Below are 21,959 nucleotides of genomic sequence, written 5' to 3'. Positions count from 1 at the left end.
AGAGATTACTTGATCTCCTTTTAGCTTCAGACTTTTCAAAGAAATCTTTCCATTCATCAGTTATGACAAACATAACATCTCCTTCTTCGTCTTCGAGCTCCAAGTTCTCTTCCAACTCTCCCTGCTCCAATTTGCTAATAGTAGAATAAACAGATTACTAATAGTAGAATAAACTGATTTAAGTATCAAGGTTCATTGAGAAAATAATTGTAACTTCTATAGAAGAAAAATAGTATCACAAAATACCGCACAAGAAGAAAAATAGTAAATATCAGCATAACATCAACAAATTAAAACGTAGTATCATCATTGTAACTTTTATAGAAGTTCCAACTCTGTCCACAGTTAAGAACAGATGGCTGAAATAGCAGTTCCTTGCATAGCTCACATAACACATCATCCACAGAAACTTGCTTGTGCTTTCCGATTTCAAGACCAGTTTCTGGAGGGCAAGGTTCTTTAGCTGTTATGACTTAGCTAGCTTTAAGATCCTCAATAGATTTTTGAATCTCTTCTGAAGCTCCTGAGTCCTCTTCAATTAGATAAAAAGATGATCATACGTTAGTCACCAGAGAATAAATAACTGAAGAAGTTAACGTTCTAGAGGACAACTTACTAGTGATAGTCACCAGAGAATAAATAACTGAAGAAGTTAACGTTCTAGAGGACAACTTACTAGTGATCATAGAGTTCTCAAACTGAGGAGAAAATACATTGAGACGTTAACGTTCTAGAGGACAACTTACTAGTGATCATAGAGTTCTCAAACTGAGGAGAAAATACATTGAGATGTTTTTCTTCCTCTAAGATACCAAGATAGTTGAAAAGAAAAATGCGTGAAATTAGTAACGCTCATAGAGGAAAATAAGTAAAGGGCAAGATAATTCATACAATACTCATAATGAAACAAGAACAGTATATGAAATAGAGAATTTCATCAACATATCACAAACCAGATGTATATTCAAGAGACACATGTGACACATTGAATATATAACCAAATTTTGTGTAAGATTAAAGATCTCATATTACGTCAAGCATCATCCAAAGTTGAAAAACAATTTGAATATTTTCTAACACAAAATTTTTTTATCTACTTAACTTGGTTATTTGCAAGCGATGCAGGTTTCTAGCAGTTTCTGTGTGGTGTGGAAAATGGTTGGATGTGTAGGTACTGTTTCTGGGATGCTGAGGATGGACTATGGAGTCTATGCACCTAGACTGCTAGAGACCAAACACAAATTATTTTGAGTCGTGGTCATTAAGTAACAGTATTTGATTGAATCTGCACATAAATGTTTCTAAGGCTAACAATATGAACTATCAGCTATGGCTACTGTAATTGCTAAAACAGATACCAACTTAGATGCTATGATTACCAAGAGCTAATAAGCATTAACACAAAATACAACCAGACACACGGAAATGCTTTAAAGAGTAGATGGGAACTAGACAATTTGATACTAGAATATATACAAGGAAATAAACAAGATGTTACATACATATACATACATATTGACATTCATGTGTTGGCACATACTAATAAAACTACATAATTTCTTATTAAAATATGATAAAACACAACAAAATACTTGCATATCAAAATGTTCCATAAAATACAATAAAATATCATATAAAAACGATATACAAAATCTAGTTTGTAGCTATCCTTCCGTCTGTAAACAACCCAGATTCCAAATCCATATAAAAACGACATCCTCTAAAACTCAGATTATTTTTCAAAATTACCATCACAAAACATTGTCTTAAACACAAAGAAAACCCTTAAACAACATAAGGTTGCATGTTTGGAGCTCAAATCCAGAGTAATCAACGAAAAGGATCATTCCCTACATACACACAGATAAAAGTCCCTAAACTATCAACAAAATTGACATTAAAAAAATGCAATTAATCAAAAATGGGAGAAAATATATTATCCTATTCTCTAAACTCAGGTTACTTCTCAAAATCAACATCAAACAGTTGTCTTCACAGAAAGAAAACCCTTAAACAACATAAGGCTGCAATTAGGAGCTCAAATTAACAGTGATTAAAATTAAGGATCATTCTCTACATACAAACAGACAAAATTATCCTTAGGCCAATCAAAAGAAATTGCCATCAAAAAGTAGAAAATTAATGAAAATTAAGGGGGAAGATAAGTTACCCATTCACTTGATCAGTGAAAGAAAGAGAGGCGAATTCCCCTTTAGTTCTTGACATCGAGATTTGGGAGACGCTCGACTCTCCATCAGGAGCTTTACTGACCTCTGAATTGAGAAAAGGACGTATCTTTTCAATGATCCGAAGCCCTCGATACAAATTGGTAATATATGACAAATTAAAATCCACTAAAATCAGAATAATATATGACAAATTCTAACAGTAAAAACCTAAGCTAAAGACCAACAGATCTAGACAGAGATAATATATGACAAACAAACCATTAGAAAACAAACTAAAATCCACTAAAATCTCAATAACAATAAAGAAAAGTCAGAATAATATATGACAAATTCTTTTTAATTTGTCATTTATTAGGGTTAGGGTTTTGAGGTAGAGGACTTACAAGTGAGACGTCCGGCGAAAATGGGGAGCAAGAGAGGCGGCGAGGTCCGAATTAGGGAGGAAGAACTAGGGTTTTTTGAGGGGGACTCGGTGGCAAACTGCAGGGCTCGACGGCGGCCTCTGACGGCAGCGACGAGTTTAGAATTGGGGGTAGAAGGAGCACGGGATTGAGGTTTTTTGAAGAGAGAGAGAAAGAGAGAGAGAGAGAGAGAGAGCGGGGGTTAATCTGAGGGGTTTGGCTGGTTTTTTTAATTTTCGCGAAAATAAATGGGGGGAAATTTCCCTCTCATGTCCGTGTAGGTGAAACCCACTTGCCCTAACTATTTGAACCGTTGGGGCGGCTAAAATCAGTCCCAACGGTTCTTTTCACCTGTTGGGGCTGGGCCTCTTTTTAGTAGTGAAAAGATTTGCTGGGTTCTGTATGGATGTGGTTGTTGCTTATAAATCATTGTTCAATTTCATATTTGTAGCTGGATTGATGGTAAAAGCGTGCGACTTCTTGTTCCTGGAACTCCATAGAGTTTGCATCAAGATTTGGCCCGTTGAAGGAGCTGCTGTAGAAAATCACTGTTGGAGAGTTACATGATCAAGGTGTTACGTGTGAAGACTTTCGGGTGATCATCAAGTGCAACTGAATAAAAAAAAAATTACTTTTTAGGATCACTACTCCAAACTACCTTGGAGCATAGATTTTGCAAGGTTGTGGCTTGATTTATGAAGAATCACACAACACAACCGATCCAAACTACAACAAGAGACTTTTTTCAATCATAGAATTTAACACTTGAGTTGGTTTCATAGTTACGATAATTCTCAGACAATCACCGTGCCTGTAATCAAAGTAAAAATAGTCCAAAAACTCATTCTAATAAAGTAAGCTAAGATTAAAATCATATCTAAACGTGTATATCCTATAAATTGCTTTTGTATATCCTATAAATTACAAATTCAACGATGGAAGCCAAAACTAGACCACCCATGATTCTTAAGCATCAATCTCCTCATTGTCTAGTAGGCATAATAGTTAATCACCGGGGCTACATGATCTGCTTGGCCTTGTCAATCAGGGGCTTAAGCTGGCCTTTGTCTGCAAGAATCTTGAGAAATTTGAACAGGAACGGCATACAATTGTGCTTCCTCCTCGTATTTTCACTTTTCCACGTCTTCATCTTCTCTTTCTCTATTACCAACTTCTCAGTAACAGTCGCAATCTTAATTTTGACCTCCTCAATCTCTTTCGTCACTGCATCATCAGCAGGATTTATACTTCTCTAGAGTTATTACCTTCCCTACTGGAGTTCCTTGAGCTTAGCAGTATATATCTCCTTCCTATTCTTTACAACCACCATCAAGCTGAAACTGTGTTCACTCATTCAATTTGTAATTATGGGCTTCACCATCTCAACCCAATACATGTCGTCTCGTCCACCAGGGCATGGGCCAAGACTGATGGGGCCCTCCATCATTCCATTGAGCTCATACAGAACTCCATCTACAGGCAAATAGGTTATGACGTGGCACACATTGTCATTTTCCTCCTCGTAGGAGGGAATCACAGTTTCGGTCTTTGCAAAATTGTTGTGGGCTGTTCTGATGGCTTCATGGTTGCTGATTGCAAGGCCTTTAAGTTCGGGTGGGAAATTCTTGGCGAATTCTTTAAATGCTGAAAGTTGAGGACTGATATCAACTTCAGGGCAGTTCATTCGGACCGAAAGGATGGATTGGGTTGCACAAGCTTTGTTAATTACCTGCAATAAAATTGAATTAGCTAAAATATTAGGAAACATACATGATATATCAGATACGATATCACAGCCATTTAAAATTTGAAGGCAGGTCCTATTTAAATGTGGCTATATATTCTACTACGCCACCCAACCAACACCACACACCACCAGCGAAGAAGAAAACCTGCACCAGCACCATTTTCTTCAGCATGAAAGAAGGCATAATAAAAATAAAAATAAAGAAGTTTTTAGACCTTTCAACTCTCAAATTCGTATTGAATGTACTAATTTGGAATATTCATGTTTTTGGACTGAAACTATAAGTATCTTTCCAAGGCTAAAGAATTGACTATAATTCTAGGCTTTGGCTGTGCAATGCCATATGGTTTTCATTTGCTATCATGGATTCTTACTGTTTGAAATTGAACTGAAGTACATGGATACGTATTATATTAATACATATTAACAATTATTACAAATCAAACGACTACTTGAGACCAATATTAAACCAAACTATTTACCTTTATCCCCTAACCATAATGGATCCTTATCTTTTTTTTTCCCTTATTGTGCATTTCATATTTTTAATCTCTTTCTTTCTCTCATGTTGCTATTATTTAATACCATGTGTTGTCCCTACAGATGAGATTGAACATCCTGCCATTTGCTGCTGTGATGTTACAATACCTGACTGGCAAAAAATAGGTTTGGATTGGATCTTTGATTACGAGACAATCCTCTCGTTTTCTCGGTCGAAATTTGTAAAGCAATATCAGCCCATATATTGGCCTGTAAATAAAAAGAATCCTGTCAATTAAGCTTATGCCAAAAGGGAAAATTAGCATCAGGAGAAAGTGTACCTTAAGTTGTTTAGGTAGTCCAGATATAGTGAATACAGTTCCTCTACCTATTGATAGACCAAAAAACATACTAAATGAAGGACTTCTGTGAGCGTTGAGAATTAAAAGATGAACAAGAGTTGTATTAAAAAATTTAACATATATTTTTCCCCATAAGCTAGCGAAAATTCACACTAATATTATGATCCAAAAAGCTCTCATATGGACAACTTTTTATAGATTAGCAGCCTCTGTGTTCACTATTTTTGACTTGGTTTCTGCGGATAAATCACTAAAGATCTTATTTAAAAAAAAGATAATTTCATTTGTTTCGTGAAGTCCAGTTCGCTTTTGACATGCAAATTTCATGATTTATTTCTGCAGCAATAGAGTAGTTGATGTTATTTCCTTGATATACAAGTGAAATATGTTCTTCCAACCTAAAGCCCTCTGGTGGTTTTATGAATAATAAGGAAAGAAATGTCACATAACAACAAGATAAAACTAAAACAGATGATAAATAAATAACATAATGTAAGGAAGAACGGTTCATATCTTTCCAAGATTAACTGTTGACAGTTGAATAATATGATAATAAAATTTATAAAAACATCACCCACATCTGTCCTATGTACATAAAATTAAAAGAGCACATCTTGACCTAAACTACATACTAAAACCATAGGCAGGGGTTAATAAGCTCACTTGAACACCTTTTACTTGCATCACTTGTAAAATTTCAGTCAAGACACCTGCCAATTGAGTATAATAGATTTGATTAAGAAAATGCAAGAATTTCCCAAGAACAATAATAAAGTCAATAAAATAAGACCAACAATGATCATAATAATTTGTAAGTATGACTGCAAGAACCAACATGAATTCTGTACTCTATTCACATGGATAATTGGATATCATGTATGCCTTTTTCCTTCATGAACTAGTGCTAATTTGATATGCATATTAACATCGTACTTATGAGCACCATGGTGAAACTTAACACTGAACAAGATGCTCAAAATAGGTACCTTGCAACTCGTACATAGGAAAAAGATAAATAGAAATTGAGCAGCATGGCAGCTAACTATCCTCGATGAGATGCCCTCCTGCCCATTCACCTCACTCCCACCTCCAGTTAGTTTCTAAGTTTCAAGCTAAAACATCTTCAGACTTGAGGCTGTCAGTTTCGGAATAAAACAACAGAAGTTCATTGTAAGGTTCTATTTTATGAATGCATTTAAATTTCTAACTGAAGAAAACCTGAAATTCTTGTGCTATGGTACTTACAAAACTTTCATAGTGAAACTTCTTTATAGAGGGCTTAGTCAATTGGTTGATGGTGTACAATCATTGCTACAACTGTGAGAACTTAATCTGTTTTTGTATTCTGAAACAGGCAATTTGATTTGTTCCAGCTACAGTCATCATTATCAAGGTGTACATAGTACAGTTTCTAACTTTTTCTATTGTATGATCAGAAAATGTAAGTTCAAAATTACAAAAGTATCATCAAAGTAAAAGAATAACCACAATTCATTGAAATCTGACAAAAAAGTTTGCCACGAGGAGATGTTGAATCATCAATAATCCTTAGGTTTGTAAGAATTGAAGGTCTTGAAATGAATTAGCAAACTTAAAACCATTTTCAAGGGTAGTGGACTTCTCATACAAGTAACATATCATGTCATTTTGCATTCCAGCTGTTAAAAGATGATGGTTTTCTCACTCTAGAATGTCCGGTGTAATGATTATCTATCCTACTAATAAGAATAGTGAGGTAGTACATATCCAATCACTTAAGTAGGAATCCATATGCTAATAAGTATGAACCTTTTCAGTTTTTTTCCATTCAAATCTGTAATTACAAATTTAATTTGCATCCTAGAATGATATTTAGAATTATATGAAGTTGATTCTAATATGTAATATGGCATTTTGGATGAACATGATTAAATTTCCAAAAGCTGAATGGAAAAATCCATATGCTAATAAGTATGAACCTTTTCAGTTTTTCATCATTCAAATCAGTAATAATAAATTTAATTTGCATCCTAGAATGATATTTAGACTTATATTAAGTTGATTCTAATATGTAATATGGCATTTCTGATGAACATGATTAAATTTCCAGAAGCTGAATGCTTCCAGTTGCAATCAAATATAAGAGATCCCGTAGTAAAACAAATAATATTTACACATTCCATCTAGCGAACAGGTGTTAACAACAATTCACTAGGTTGAAGAGTTTAGCCTGAGATTAGAGATATCGAGAGGGCAGCAGGATTATACTACTGGTGAAGTTTCTTTTCATCCAACCTAACGCTATCAGAAGATATAGTAAGATACAATATTCGGAGAGCAATCCATCTCATTTATCACGTGTTGTCTTTATATGCAGTTCTAAGATGGAATCTACATTTGTCTCAGTTAACAAAATGATTTTGTTGAATAAATATGAGGACATTTTCTTAGCTGGAGTCTTTCCATGGAGTATATCAGTGGATATTCAAAGTAAACATATCTCTGACTCTGGCTTTAGTAGTTTGATTTCATTTGCACAGTGCCTATGTCATGTGTCTAATAACATCTTTGCATGATAATGTACTGAGCAGGAGCAGGCTAGTGCAGTTTGCATTATTTTTGAGGATTATTGTGGCCGGCAACTGAAACGAGGGAACGTTTGGCTTTGTTTGTCCTTACGCATCATTTATTTGGTCAGCTTATTATTAAAAATGAAGATAGGTCAGGAAACACGATCTCAATAATGAGGAAAAATGTTAGTAAGACTATCTTTCTCAAAGCAGAACATGGCTAAATTTCCAATGAAGGAGTAGCCTTTTCGGGTACAGTAAAGGAAATTCACATGAGAGGAGTAGGAGGGTCTTTCAGCAAGAAGGAATGAGTAAAGGTCTTCAGAAGATTGTACGAGGATATAATAACCTTATCCAAAATTGTCATTTGGGAGCAAGTCCAGTTCCATGAGTCAGGTATCAAGATGATATTCAGATCTGAAAATAGTTGGCTACACAATCACTGATTGAATAAGGATATAATATCCTTATCCAAATATGTAATTGGGAATCAAGTCCAGTTTCATGAGTTAATATGATATTACAGAACTGGAAATATTTGGCTACAAATTCCCACCCCAACAACAACCAAAACATATGCACGCACACACATAATTTGCATGTGTTTACATGATGTAATGCATGTAACACATCCAAAAAGGAATAAGTACTAATATCTAAAGACAGGATCTTGATCCACTTCTCACAAAAATTTCTTTTGAGTGAGACAAGTTCTGGGATTTTTTGGTTCAATCTGGAGGAAAGAAGTTTTGACATTTTTAGTGTTGACTAACATTTTTTCTGATTTAGGATGAAGTTTTGATAAGTACATTCTGCAACTTACTCACACAGACCAAAATATGGAATAAACACTGTCAATACGATGAAACATGTCAATATAATCTGAAATCTGAGTTTTTAATAATAGAACATATTTCATATCAGCTCCTACCCGTTAAATAGAGCCAAAAACAGTAAAATTAAAGTAGCGCATTCCATAAAATGCTAGCCCAAACTCACAGGTTGGTTGCATGAATGGTGATATTCCCTCTTCAGATTTACTGCCACTTCCATTGGCAAATCCTTATGGGATATCTAGTATATACTAGAGATATCCCAAAGCTAATGATGAAGAAAAATATATGGTCTTTTCGCTTTTGTATGTTCTTGTAATAAGCATGAATATTTAACATGTAGAAGAAATAATGCCAAAGAATCAGCATTTATATGCAACACCCTAAACTCGAATCCTTGGAGTCTGTGCATGGGATATCTAGTAACAGTAATTCACAATTAACTAAGAGATACAACAAATAATCTTCCAAGTGAATCGATCTTCAAGATCTTCCGCGTCCTTGGTGATGCTTATTACCAAAAGCAGAATGGGATTAGTACTGAATTCAATTATTTATTAATTGAATAGGAATGTAGAATAGAATATAACAGAGAACCAAATGATATCCCCACCTTTACATTAACAAATCTCTGCATTATATAAGTCCTTTACCTTTAAAATCATATTCAATGTTTCTCTTCAAGCAAGCAAGAAAGCTGCTCATATATTCCAAATATTATTTTCCTCTCCTGATTTGTCATAAAGTATTCACTCATGGATAATCTCTTAGAGATTTCATTAGAGTATTCCTTCATCTGGTTGCATGATGTAGTGCCGAAAATATAATAAAAGAAACAAAATAATAGGGTTCCTGTGAGAGAAAGATAAAATTTCCAATTATACCATCCTTGTCAAGAATACACAAGATCTAACATTGAAGTGTTCGATTACATGGAATCTGCACTACTGCAGTTATTCAGTGAATCATACATTATGCACATAAGTTAAGAGTATCTTTAGCATAAGACTCTCCTTTGCATGTATGTAACATAAATATCGATGTAACATAAATATCGAATTGTTAGTTTGATGAATCATACATTTGTCTTACACAGTTTATTTTGGATGCCTATAAATAGTTTCTATCTAGATAAATTGCCAGAGTTTTACCCCACATTGACAATTAAAAGTAATTGCTCTTGATGCTGTGCAATGACGCTCAATTCAAACGAAAATGTAGTTTTAAATTCTATAATTAATTCCGATGTTTTGTCTAAAACAACCTTCATTTTTCTGTGGGACCATCGCCAAATTCTGCTAGACATGATGCACAAAAGGATGGTTGAATAAGCTTCTAAAAATGCATGCAAAGTGAGAAAATACATTGAATAATGATAACTACGCTACACTTTTCTACAGTACTCCTACATTACAAGAGAGAAAAGTGTGGGCTCCCCAGATGAATCTTGAATTTTAAAAAAAGTTAACAAAAGGTTGGACCCATACATTTCTCTGTTGTAGTATAGAAGTAGTGTAAGTGTAGTGTAGTTATCACTACTCAAGTACATTTTGAATCATAAAATAGCCTGCTATTGTTAATGAAGGCCTACTCATACATCACAAATTGAAAGGTGAACGAATTCAAATCTGATGTAGAGTTAAGAGAGATCATGTCTCCTCTAGTGAACATGACAGCATGTGACCTTTATGAACATAGACAAGCACATATGTCAGGGCAAGATGAATTATATGGACAACTGCTGTTAGGTCCTTTCCCAGGTTATCTTAAGCTATTTCATATGACCCTAAGGCTCATCTGACATGGTAAACAGTTGGGAGTGGACTAGGGGAAATACTAAGTTTGAATCCCGGCTACGGCTTAAGAAAAGAAAAGAAAAGGAATAGTCATATCATCATCCTTAAAAATTGATATTGGGGAAAAAAGCTGTACATACTGCACATAGCAAACAACTTGGGTTCGAGTGATGAAAAAACACTAATTTATGAATAAGTTATAGAATTCAATGAGAACATGAAGAAACATAATAGAAGAAAGTTTAGATCCAAGTGATAGAAAAAAATTAATCCTTCAATTTAAATCATAATGCAAAATGAGAAGATAATGAAAAAAGTGGAATTCATATCCTGAGCAATTTTGTATACCATCAAACCTAAATCAGATTCTATAGTGCACCAAGACATGCTGAAAAATCTGTCAAGCCTGAGCACATCATTTAAATGTGTCAGGGATGATACGATACATAAGAGACGAACAGTAAGCTCGAACAGTAAGTGCAAAGATACTATTTCCAAATATGAGATATAATGAAGAAAGAATGCTTTTTCATAGTTTAGTAAAGTTACAGGAGTAACGAGAAAGCTTAGTGGAAAAGATGCTGTTTAGTGGAGAAAGAATTAATATCAGGTTCAATCATATGGTACTGTCCGGCAACCTGTATCTGTCAAGCTTCAGGAGGGAACTAGAATTGATAACTTATGCTTCAATCATTTAAATGTTGTATAAGCTTCCATATCTCTAGTTTCTTTACACAATATGGACCGAAAAAGTTCTAGAGCATGTAATTTGGAAGAAAGATGATTCGATAGAGTTCTGGTGCAGTAACCCATGTAACGATGTTCCTTGAGTTGGATACTTTTCTAAAAGACTTTTCGTGTCGTGGAACAACAATAGCTCTGAGTTGATGATGGATACATTTAACATTTTGCTCTTACACACATCACAAGTGCTTTCTCAAATTAAAGCCGTAGAAAGAAAAACTAAATACTAAATGCTATACAAGCAATAAATGTGGTTTACCACCTAAAGCCTTTTTTTCCTTATAGTGCAAACCTTGCTCATGACTGCACTGATATATCATACTCAACAATAAAACTCCAAATATAAGCACTAATAAGACATTGTTAAATTGTTAGGACAACATTATGGATTTAAGCGGGAAATACAAGTTTTGAAATAAACTTGTAATACACATTAAACCACAAAGTAATTTGTAATAACAAATCATGAAGAATTCTATACCAAGCCAAATTGAGTATTATCTAAACATTGTCAGTTTATATACTAACTCATTGACACATCACATCATAAAAAGGCATGAAATCGCGAAAGGGGGAAAAACTAATGACTCAAGCATTTTGTCGAACACATAGAGGGTGGGATATACTTGTACCGAGAGATCCAACTCAAAACTTATTACGCTAATGTAATGACAGATTGTGGAAACACGGTACTCTTCTCTCCAAGAAGAAAGCATATTAGAATGCACTAAATACTAAGTCTGATCAAATTAACAATACCCATCTCCCAAAACGAACTCAAAATATCAAAAATAAAATTCCCAAGGCTGCGTTTGGAAACTTTGATTTGGATTTGGGAAGTTGATTTAAAATCAAGGGGTTTTAAATTTAGGATTTGAAATCCATGATTTAAGAAATCTTTTGTTTGGATATCTTTATTAAATGAAAGCATTTGAAATCTTTGATTTCAAAATCTAGTGTTTGGGTACTTTATTATACATGAATTTGAATTTAAAATTAATAAAAATTTATTCTCTTAACCATTTGAATTTAAAATTAATAAAAATTTATTCTCTTAACTCATCTTGTTTACATCAAATGCAATGGAGATATGCAAAATAGTAATAAAAAAACACAAATTTAGCTAATTTCGGCGGTGATAGCTATATTTTTGCTAAGTTTTCATATTCATTACCGACCATAACTTGCAAGACTTTTAACAAAATAAAAATAAAGAAAACTCTACAAACATATCATGTATCTTACAAAAAAGCATCTAAATAATACATTACCATTACATATTTCACAGATATCCAGGCTGGAAAACACTTGAGGCTTGTTTCATATTTCACACATATTCAAAGTGAGAATAAGTTGACTTCAAAGCAAATAAGTAACAATTCCATTATCTTCTCAAATGCAGGTACAACTAACAATTACATAGTGGGTCCCCTGCATCACATTCACCCCTGAGGACATGCTAATCAAAAGCACTTCTCATGATCGACCCTTGTACTTCACGGGATACATCGGTTCCTCCAGAGTGGATCGAATCCAAGTTGACCCAGGATCCGCGCTGAGCATTGTCCCCTTGAAGCTTATGCAATACTTAGGGGTCCCCCAGAAGCGTCTTTCCATGACAACCATGACCATCTTCGGGTTTAACGCCACTGGGACGAGGCCGCTCGACAAGATCCTCCTAAAGTGCCGTATAGATGATATGAAGACGGAGGTCACCTGCCATGTCATCGACGCTAAGCATTCCTACAACATGCTGTTGGGATGGCCATGGATCCACAACAACCATATTGTCCCATCCACATTGTACCAATGCCTAAAATACATGGATGACTACGATCGGGTGAAGACAGTAGTTGCCGACAAACAACCCTTCAAAGGAGTCGAGAACTACTTCACGGATTCCCTGTTTTACCAAGATTCCGACGAACCACTGATCGAGGAACTCAAGAGCGGTAATGAAGCAGATAGTGAACCCGAATACAGCGATAGCCTTGTCCTGAACGATTTTGAATCAATTGTAATCGGCTACGAAAGCCATAATGTAACCGACGCTGTCCAGGCGAAGGAGATTATCTTGAATGAGAAGCTCGAGTTGGCTTACTTGTCATCTTGCCTAACATCCGAAGATGACCTGCTTAACGACCCAATGGCAAGGCTCTACAGTGACCAATCTCTACACTTTCCCGCATACTCGTCGTGTATCGCAAAGAGACAAACGATTGAGTCTTCGCAAGCTGTATTCGTCGTACCTGCCCAAGATAGTTATCAAAAGGATTTTATCTTCGAGAGAGTCAACCACCCCCTATGCACGTTGTGGGACGAGTCCAAAGAAGAGGAGTCCGCGCCCCAGTTTTTGCAATACAGTCAAGTGGTGAGACGCATGATGAGGGATATGGGTTACGACCTCACTCGCCAAGAAGGCCTGAACTACAGCAGAGGACGGAAGACGGTCATCCGACCCACCTACGTACCAAAAGGCAAACCCTCGAACTACTTCACCAAGACTCGAAGAGGCTTAGGTTACATTTCTCCCTCGTCGGAATTATTTTGCAATTTCGAAGAGGACTCCGACAATGCCCGCTCCGAGGATCGATCATCGACATCCTCAGCATGGGACTCAGATGTTAGCGTAGGAGACTTATTCAACAACCTCACAGTCAACATGGCTGCGACTGATCCTACCGAAATAGCAGAGGACGGGCAAATCTCACTTTATGATGAGACATGGGACCGCCAAGTCAATGTTCAGTGGAGTAGTCGCTTCGAGCAGCGTGAACCGCCCACCGATGACGAAATCCTCCAGGTAAACATGCAAGGAATGTAAGGTTCGAGGTAGCACACGGAGCCTGTTCACAGGATGTGATACCCCAGTCAGATATTCACCAACCATCGAAAGGCACCGTAGAAGAGGATGGTGTGGTGGTCCGCCGTCGATACATCCTGAAGAGATTCGCTATACCCTCCGCCGCTGAAGTAGGGGAAGAAATGGTGAAAATTGTAGTGACCGAAGTGGGACAGCGTCTTCCTCATGTCGGGGATGTCTCTACACGTCCAGGAGCATTTCTCCAGACATTGGACGAATGGGACGAACCCTCCCTCCTGGAGAGCCGCTGGGGCGGTCATCAAGCACTCGCAGTGGTAAACGAACCACGCCATCAAATAAGTGTACGTCAGCCCTACTCTGGGATTAGGAGTCTTAGCGACTTCGCCTTCCCCCTTGTCGGCGTGCGAAACTCAACAAAATTAGGTCGTCAACGTACAAAGTCCCCGATGGATGCATGCCACCATCGCCGACACCAGCGCATAGGATCTCCCGTAGGCCAAGTGAACCGTAGGATATGTTGGCCTTCTTGTTTTGATGATGTTTAACAATAAATTTACTTCTAATGTTGTTTGTCTAGTGTTTGTGTTTTCGTATTTATTCTAGGCAAACAACGAGTTGGAGGATGGATGGAATCGAGCCTTAACGATCATATCAAATGGAGGTTGGCGGAATGTCGGTGAAGCTTATGCAATTCAAGTTCAAGATCCAAGTTTAGCTTCATCCGCGAGATTACCAAGTCAAGCATATTGAAGACCAATCAAGCTTGGGTAACTTAGTTTAGGTTTTATATTATGTGTGTTAGTACTTTAAGCTCAATCATATACACACATACACGCTTTGGTTTTTGGTTTTGTATATATACAGTTATATATATACATATATGTTTTTGGTTTAATAGGTTTTGAATTTATATATGAAACAAATGAATAGAATTGGAAAATACTATTTTGTTTCATGTTTATATGCCTACATATGATTTCCTCTTTAACAAGCTTATATTTAATGAAATCATATTTAGTGTTTTGTATATATTGCATAGAATATGCAATTTTGTGAAAATATGATATTCATTGTTTTTGGACTTAACAATAATCATATACATATTTTATTAAGTCTATATAATCATTGTGTAAAGTTTCAAAACATGGTTTAGCCAAAATATCAAATTTCACATGTTTACATTTTCGTGTTTTGAACTATTTTGCAAAATGATGATTTTTCACAAATGGGAAATGCAATTTGGAAAATTCTTTTTGTAACATGCTCATTTACATGTTTATATACATTTCCCAAAGTTTCATAATTTTCAGAAGTCAAATGAATATTTTACAAATTGTTTAAATGTGTCAAAAACCTGTTTTTTATATATGTCAGTTTTCGGTCGACCGAACCGGTCGACCGAACCTGAGTTCTCGTGTTCACTGGGCGACAGAGAGTTATATACCCCATTGCTGATGTCTTTTCAAGTGAACCAAGAGAGTTTTAAAACTAGTTTAAGAAAGTTTTAATCAAGGGTTTAAGTTTGTTTTTAGTGTTTGTTTAAAAAGCTTTTAAGCATTTACAAGAGTTTGGTTTGTGGAGCAAATTTCACAAGAGCAAGTGGAGATCATCCTTGGTGTTTGAGCATTCATTCTTCTCCCTCTCTCTTGTCATCTATAGAGAAGATTCCTTAAACTCAATTCTAGCATTTTATAAGTTTGTTCTTAATTTCATAAGCTAGATTTCATATTGAGTTTATATTGTTTTATCTCTTTGTTCACACACAACCTATTGAGCTTATTGTATTTACATTCATAGTATAATTTGGGGTTGTGGGTTTGTGACAAAGAGTTGTGCTTAATTGAGTTCTCACCTTGTTAGAGAGAACAATCATTTGTCATATTGTGCCTAATTGTGAGGATTCACTTGTAATACACTTGTACACCGAGAGAAGTGTGTGGTGAGAGACGGGGTCGAATCCAAGAGGAGTGGCGTCGGTTGACGTGCCTAGGGAGAGGTTGTAACCGAGCACTTGAGGAGGAGGACACGGGCTAGGACCAACACTTAGTGTGTAAGGTGTGATTGCATAGTGATTGTATTGTGAGGTGTAAACGTTGTTCGGGTGAACGTAGAAAACCCGGTTGTGATAATGGAGTGATTGCATTGGCGCACTTCCTTTTATGTTCATATCTTATATCGCCTTTGTATATTGCTTGTTGATTATATTGCCCACTATCTAGTTTAGATTGTTTACCCTTGAGTTTATATATCATTGCACATACATTGCCTATATCTCCTTGTTAGGATATATCTTGTTGTTCATATTATTTATCCTAGCTCATATACATTGTTGTATTTCATACTTTGCTAGGATAACTTGTTGATTAATTTTAATTGGCATTTAATCGGATTAGATTAGCATAAGACCCTAATCCCCCCCCCCCCCTCTAGGGTCTAACAATTGGTATCAGAGCTTGGTGCTCTTTGATTTTAGGTCTAATCACCTTGAGTTAAAGATCCAAGTTATCTTTTTGTGCTAATCTAGTTATGATTGCATTTGTCTTGCTTGCATATGTTCATATATATATCTTGAATATGAATGTATTTTGTTTAGGCTATGAATCCAATAATGCTCCTAAATTCATTAATTTTCCCTATGCATAATGGGCTTCTAGATTTAAACTATTTGTTGAATCTAGAAATATTGACTTATGGAAAATTATTGATTGTGCTTATATTGTGCCCACATTGGAGAAATCTAAGTGGAGCAATCATGATAATAAAATGTTTAATATGAACAAGCTTTTGTTAGAATATTTGCTTAATGCCTTTGACTCATCATTTTCTAACAAATTTGTTCATTTTGATAGTGCTTACAATTTATGGAAATTCATAGAAGCACATCAAGGCAACTTGGAGGAAATCCGACGTAGTTTGGAGGATTGTTCTTCAAGTGAGTGTGGAGCATCATCATGCACACGGCCACTAGGCGATAGCCCTAGTGTGGTAAGCGATTCGGAATCCGATAGTGATATATCCATCAATGAACTCGCTTGTGCATATGAGAAATTATTGCATGCCTATACAAAATTACAAAATAATTTTATTGATCTTAAAAGCAAGCATGTAGAATTGAAATCCGATCATGAGAAGCTAGTGTCCAAATTTGACATCATTGAAAATGAAAATATAATGCTTAAAGAAAACAATGATATGTTAAATTTGAAAAATAAAAAATTAACCTCATCCATCACTAGCTTATCTCATGTTAAAAATAATGCCATGTTAGAAGTAGAGAACATACAAAATGATACCGCTTCTTTTATAAATAACAATATATGTTCTACTTCTAATAACAATACTTGTATGCATAATGATGAGTTGAATCATGTTAAGGATCACATATCATCTTTAGATTCAACCCTTAAAACATGTATTGTTAATCATGATAAGCTTATGAACATGTGTGCTAAGTCTCATGCTAAAACATCTAAACATCCTATTCATCATGCACACATGTATAGCAAAGTCTACAAATGCACAAATTGCGGTCGTAAAGGCCATCTTGCTAGATTTTGCTATGATGCACATAACCCCACCAAGATTCACTTTAATCCTCCTTGTGCATCTCATCAAGCTTCATCATCACATTTTGCACACACACATGCACTGTTTGATGATGTTTCTCATTTGCAAAATAATTTAAAAGAAAAATCTTTATTTGCAAATGATTCTTGTGCACGCCCACTTGGTCAATACAAATCATTTAACCCTCTTCATTGCACCTATTACAATCGGAAAGGTCATGTGTATAATTTTTGTTTTGACCGTGCTAGTGCACCATATGCGCCCAAATGAGTTCATAACCCTAGGGCTTTGAGCTTGAATGATAGGGGTTATGTCCCTAAATCTTTTGGTACCAAGAGTTCTTGGGTACTAAAATAAATTTGATTTTAAACCAAGAATTTTAGAGTTTTTATTTTTCTTTTGCTTGGTTTTAAAAAAATGTATTTTAAACTTTTATGAAAACAATTCCTTTTATTGGTCAAATTCTTTTGTTTTCATAATTCCTAGTTTTGATTTTGATAAAAGGTTTGCAATTATATAACCATCCGGGTTTATTGGGTGTTTATTCCCAAATCATGGTTACCGGATGCTAAAATATTTATATGGGTTGTTACTAGCTCAAGAGCTAGATATAGTTGCCTTTCTTAAAATTCTTTTGTCAAAGATCTTGTTTTTGATTTGTTGCTTTGAATTCATTATATTTCACTTATATGATGATATTTATATGTTTGTGCTTATGGATCATCTATTTGTGCCTTATAATGTATTCTATATGTGGTTTGATCAAATCCCACAAAGAAAATTCATTTCATTGATCAAACATCGGTTTTGGATATAAATTTTGATTTATGAATTTTTTTTGGTTGATTTGTTTTCATTTGAAAACGTTTTGCATGATTTTCATGTTTCTTTTCATTTGATTTCATAAATCTATTTTTATACATGATTTTTATGTTTTTTTCATTTGATTTCATAAATCTATTTTTATACATGATTTTTATGTTTATGTTTTGAGACACATTATTTCAATGGCATATTAATATGTGTCATCATTGTATTTTTTGTATGTGAGTCTTGTTTAGCATGGTTATGCTTGCTCACATGTTTGCCTTGCACTTCATTTTATATCTTCCATATGGCTTCTTGATAGGGGGAGAAATCCCTATATCTTTTTATGTTTGATACTCACCCGTGCTTATTGATAGGGGGAGCTTTCGCTCTCTTAATTCATTTGTCCCCTTTTTGATGTTGTCAAAGGGGGAGAAATATTGTGAGTATACATTTATATGCATGTGTATTATCTTGTATATGTTCATTTCCTTCATGCATATACTTCGTTTCGTAAATTGTTTGTCACATCAAAAAGGGGGAGATTGTTGGCCTTCTTGTTTTGATGATGTTTAACAAACAATTTATTACTAATGTTGTTTGTCTAGTGTTTGTGCATTCCTATGTTTTGTAGACAAACAACATTGTTGGAGGATGGATGGAATGATATCAAATGGAGGTTGGCGGATATAGTGGATGAAGCCTTGCTATTCAAAGTTAAAGATTCAAGTTCAAGCCTCATCCGCAAGCGTACCAAGTCGAGCTTATTGAAGATCAAGATCTTGCTTGGGTAACATTAGTTTTAGGTTTTATATTATGTGTGTTAGTACTTTAAGCTCAATCATATACACACATACACGCTTTGGTTTTTGGTTTTGTATATATACTGTTATATATATATACATATATGTTTTTGGTTTAATAGGTTTCGAATTTATATATGAAACAAATGAATAGAATTGGAAAATACTATTTTGTTTCATGTTTATATGCCTACATATGATTTCCTCTTTAACAAGCTTATATTTAATGAAATCATATTTAGTATTTTGTATATATTGCATAGAATATGCAATTTTGTGAAAATATGGTATTCATTGTTTTTGGAATTAATAATAATCATATACATATTTTATTAAGTCTATATAATCATTGTGCAAAGTTTCAAAACATGGTTTAGCCAAAATATCAAATTTCACATGTTTACATTTTCGTGTTTTGAACTATTTTGCAAAATGATGATTTTTCACAAATGGGAAATGCAATTTGGAAAATTCTTTTTGTAACATGTTCATTTACATGTTTATATACATTTCCCAAAGTTTCATTATTTTTGGACTTCATTTGTTATTTTTAATAGTTTTCCAAAGTTCAGCTTTAAAAACCAGTTTTTGAATATGTCCTTTTTGGACTTTTACTTTAGTGGTTTGGCTGAGATTTTGAGTGGGTATAAATACCCTATTGCTGCTCTCTTTCAAATTTAACTAAGAGAATTGTTTAAACAAGTTTAATGGTGTTTTGTGTTTGTTTAAAAGAGTGTTTAAGATTTTGGTTTGTGAAGATAATTTCACAAGGGCTTGAGGAGATAATCTTTGGTGTTTGGGCTTCAAATCATCTCTCTCTCACTCTTGTCATTTATTGGAGAAGTTTTCTAAGCTCAACTAGCTTTACTTTTTATTGTTTGATTATCATTTTATTAAGCTAGTATTCATATTGAGTTTAGTTGATTTTATTTTCTCTATGTTTATACACACAACCATTTGAGCTTATTGTATTTACATTCATAGTATAATTTGGGGTTGTGGGTTTGTGACTAAGAGTTGTGCTTAATTGAGTTCTCACCTTGTTTAGAGAACAATCAATTGATTTATATTGTGCTTAATTGTGAGGATTCACTTGTAATACACTTGTACACCGAGAGAAGTGTGTGGTGAGAGACGGGGTCGAATCCAAGAGGAGTGGCGTCGGTTGACGTGCCTAGGGAGAGGTTGTAACCGAGCACTTGAGGAGGAGGACACGGGCTAGGACCAACACTTAGTGTGTAAGGTGTGATTGCATAGTGATTGTATTGTGAGGTGTAAACGTTGTTCGGGTGAACGTAGAAAACCCGGTTGTGATAGTGGAGATCTCCTCGAGGTGAGGAGCGGAGACGTAGGTCGTGGGGACCGAACTCCGTAATCATATTGTTTGTTTGTGATTGCATTGGCGCACTTCCTTTTATGTTCATATCTTATATCGCCTTTGTATATTGCTTGATGATTATATTGCCCACTATCTAGTTTAGATTGTTTACCCTTGAGTTTATATATCCTTGCATATACATTGCCTATATCTCCTTGTTAGGATATATCTTGTTGTTCATATTGTTTATCCTAGCTCATATACATTGTTGTATTTCATACTTGCTAGGATAACTTGTTGATTAATTTTAATTGATATTTAATCGGATTAGATTAGCATAAGACCCTAATCACCCCCCCTCTAGGGTCTAACAGGATAGACGACCTCCACCGGAAGCACCTCGAAGGAATGAGTGGGAACCACGCACCTCTTCAACCATAACATGAGGTACCTCGCGAATAGAGCCATTCCGGATATAGGGGACCTGGCCTGATGATGGAACGAGTGGAAAGTCGTTCCAAATCTGAACCCACCCTCGTCATGCTCAAGGGTTTCGAAAGCTCCCCCTTCGGCCATCCGCCTCTCCACTTCAGCCTGGTCACACTCGCCCAGCGGAAGAGTAGGTCTTCCCTTGACATCATTTTTCGGGAACAGGTAGTTAGCCCAGTTCTTATGGCTGATCCCTGAAGCCCTCTTCTTCTTGTCTTTATGGTCCGTTGCCCCTAGGGTGTTGAGGCATATGTGGTAGTGGCCGAGCAGCTCCCACAGAGTCTCCACCATTGGAGAGAATCGGGTCGAAAGGTGGTCAATCTCGTCTTGACCCAGTACGTACTCTTCGTAAAGAAAACTCCCCAAAGGCAACCCGGGCACATCGTACATCTCATGGAGAGTTATGCCAAGCTCAGCGTTAGGAGTGAAGAACGTACTGCTATCTAGATAATAAAGTTCTAGAATAATATGGAACTGAGGAGCGTTGATCTTCAGACCATGTTGAGTGGCTCGGATAGCCACATATAGCTCTGAACCAGCAAGGTCGGAATTCTCATTTAAGATGTACTCGGTGATCTTAGACCACCAGGTGCTGCTACCAGGCACCGAGTAAATCCACCCTGGAGCCCTAAAATCCTTCGGAGGAAACTGTCCCTCGGTTCGAAAGAAACGGTGACGGAAGGTGTTCGCCACGGCAGTCATCTCCCCGAAGAGCAACTCATTGTACAGCAGGCCGGGACGTAGGGCGGTTACACGCTTGTAGGAACTGTCGACCCCGTACCTAGTCATTGAGCCCATGAAGACACCGCAGGTCACCCCATCTTGGGTCGGAGTCAGATCCCAGTTCATCATTCTCGAAATTGCAAGCGACCGCAACTCGACGACTGAAAACCCCCTCGGCATACTGGGAAGGTAGTAGTGGACTCTACCCACAACACGGAGCCACATGCTCTCCCCAAGCAATAGAGCTGAAGGGTCAACAGTGGCGTCACCAAACAAGAACTGGGGCTTTTTCAGGTCTGCCTTAGCCTCATTCGTAGTCAACTCGCG

At 35.9% G+C, this 21,959-nt stretch overlaps 1 pseudogene; it reads right to left on the bottom strand.

The window, feature by feature from the left end:
* On the bottom strand, positions 3,539–10,744 carry LOC109825411 (annotated as a pseudogene).

This window comes from Asparagus officinalis, chromosome 10 (genome assembly GCF_001876935.1).
Source record: "Asparagus officinalis chromosome 10, Aspof.V1, whole genome shotgun sequence".
NCBI lineage: Eukaryota > Viridiplantae > Streptophyta > Magnoliopsida > Asparagales > Asparagaceae > Asparagus > Asparagus officinalis.
This window is presented reverse-complemented; position numbering and strand designations above follow the sequence as displayed.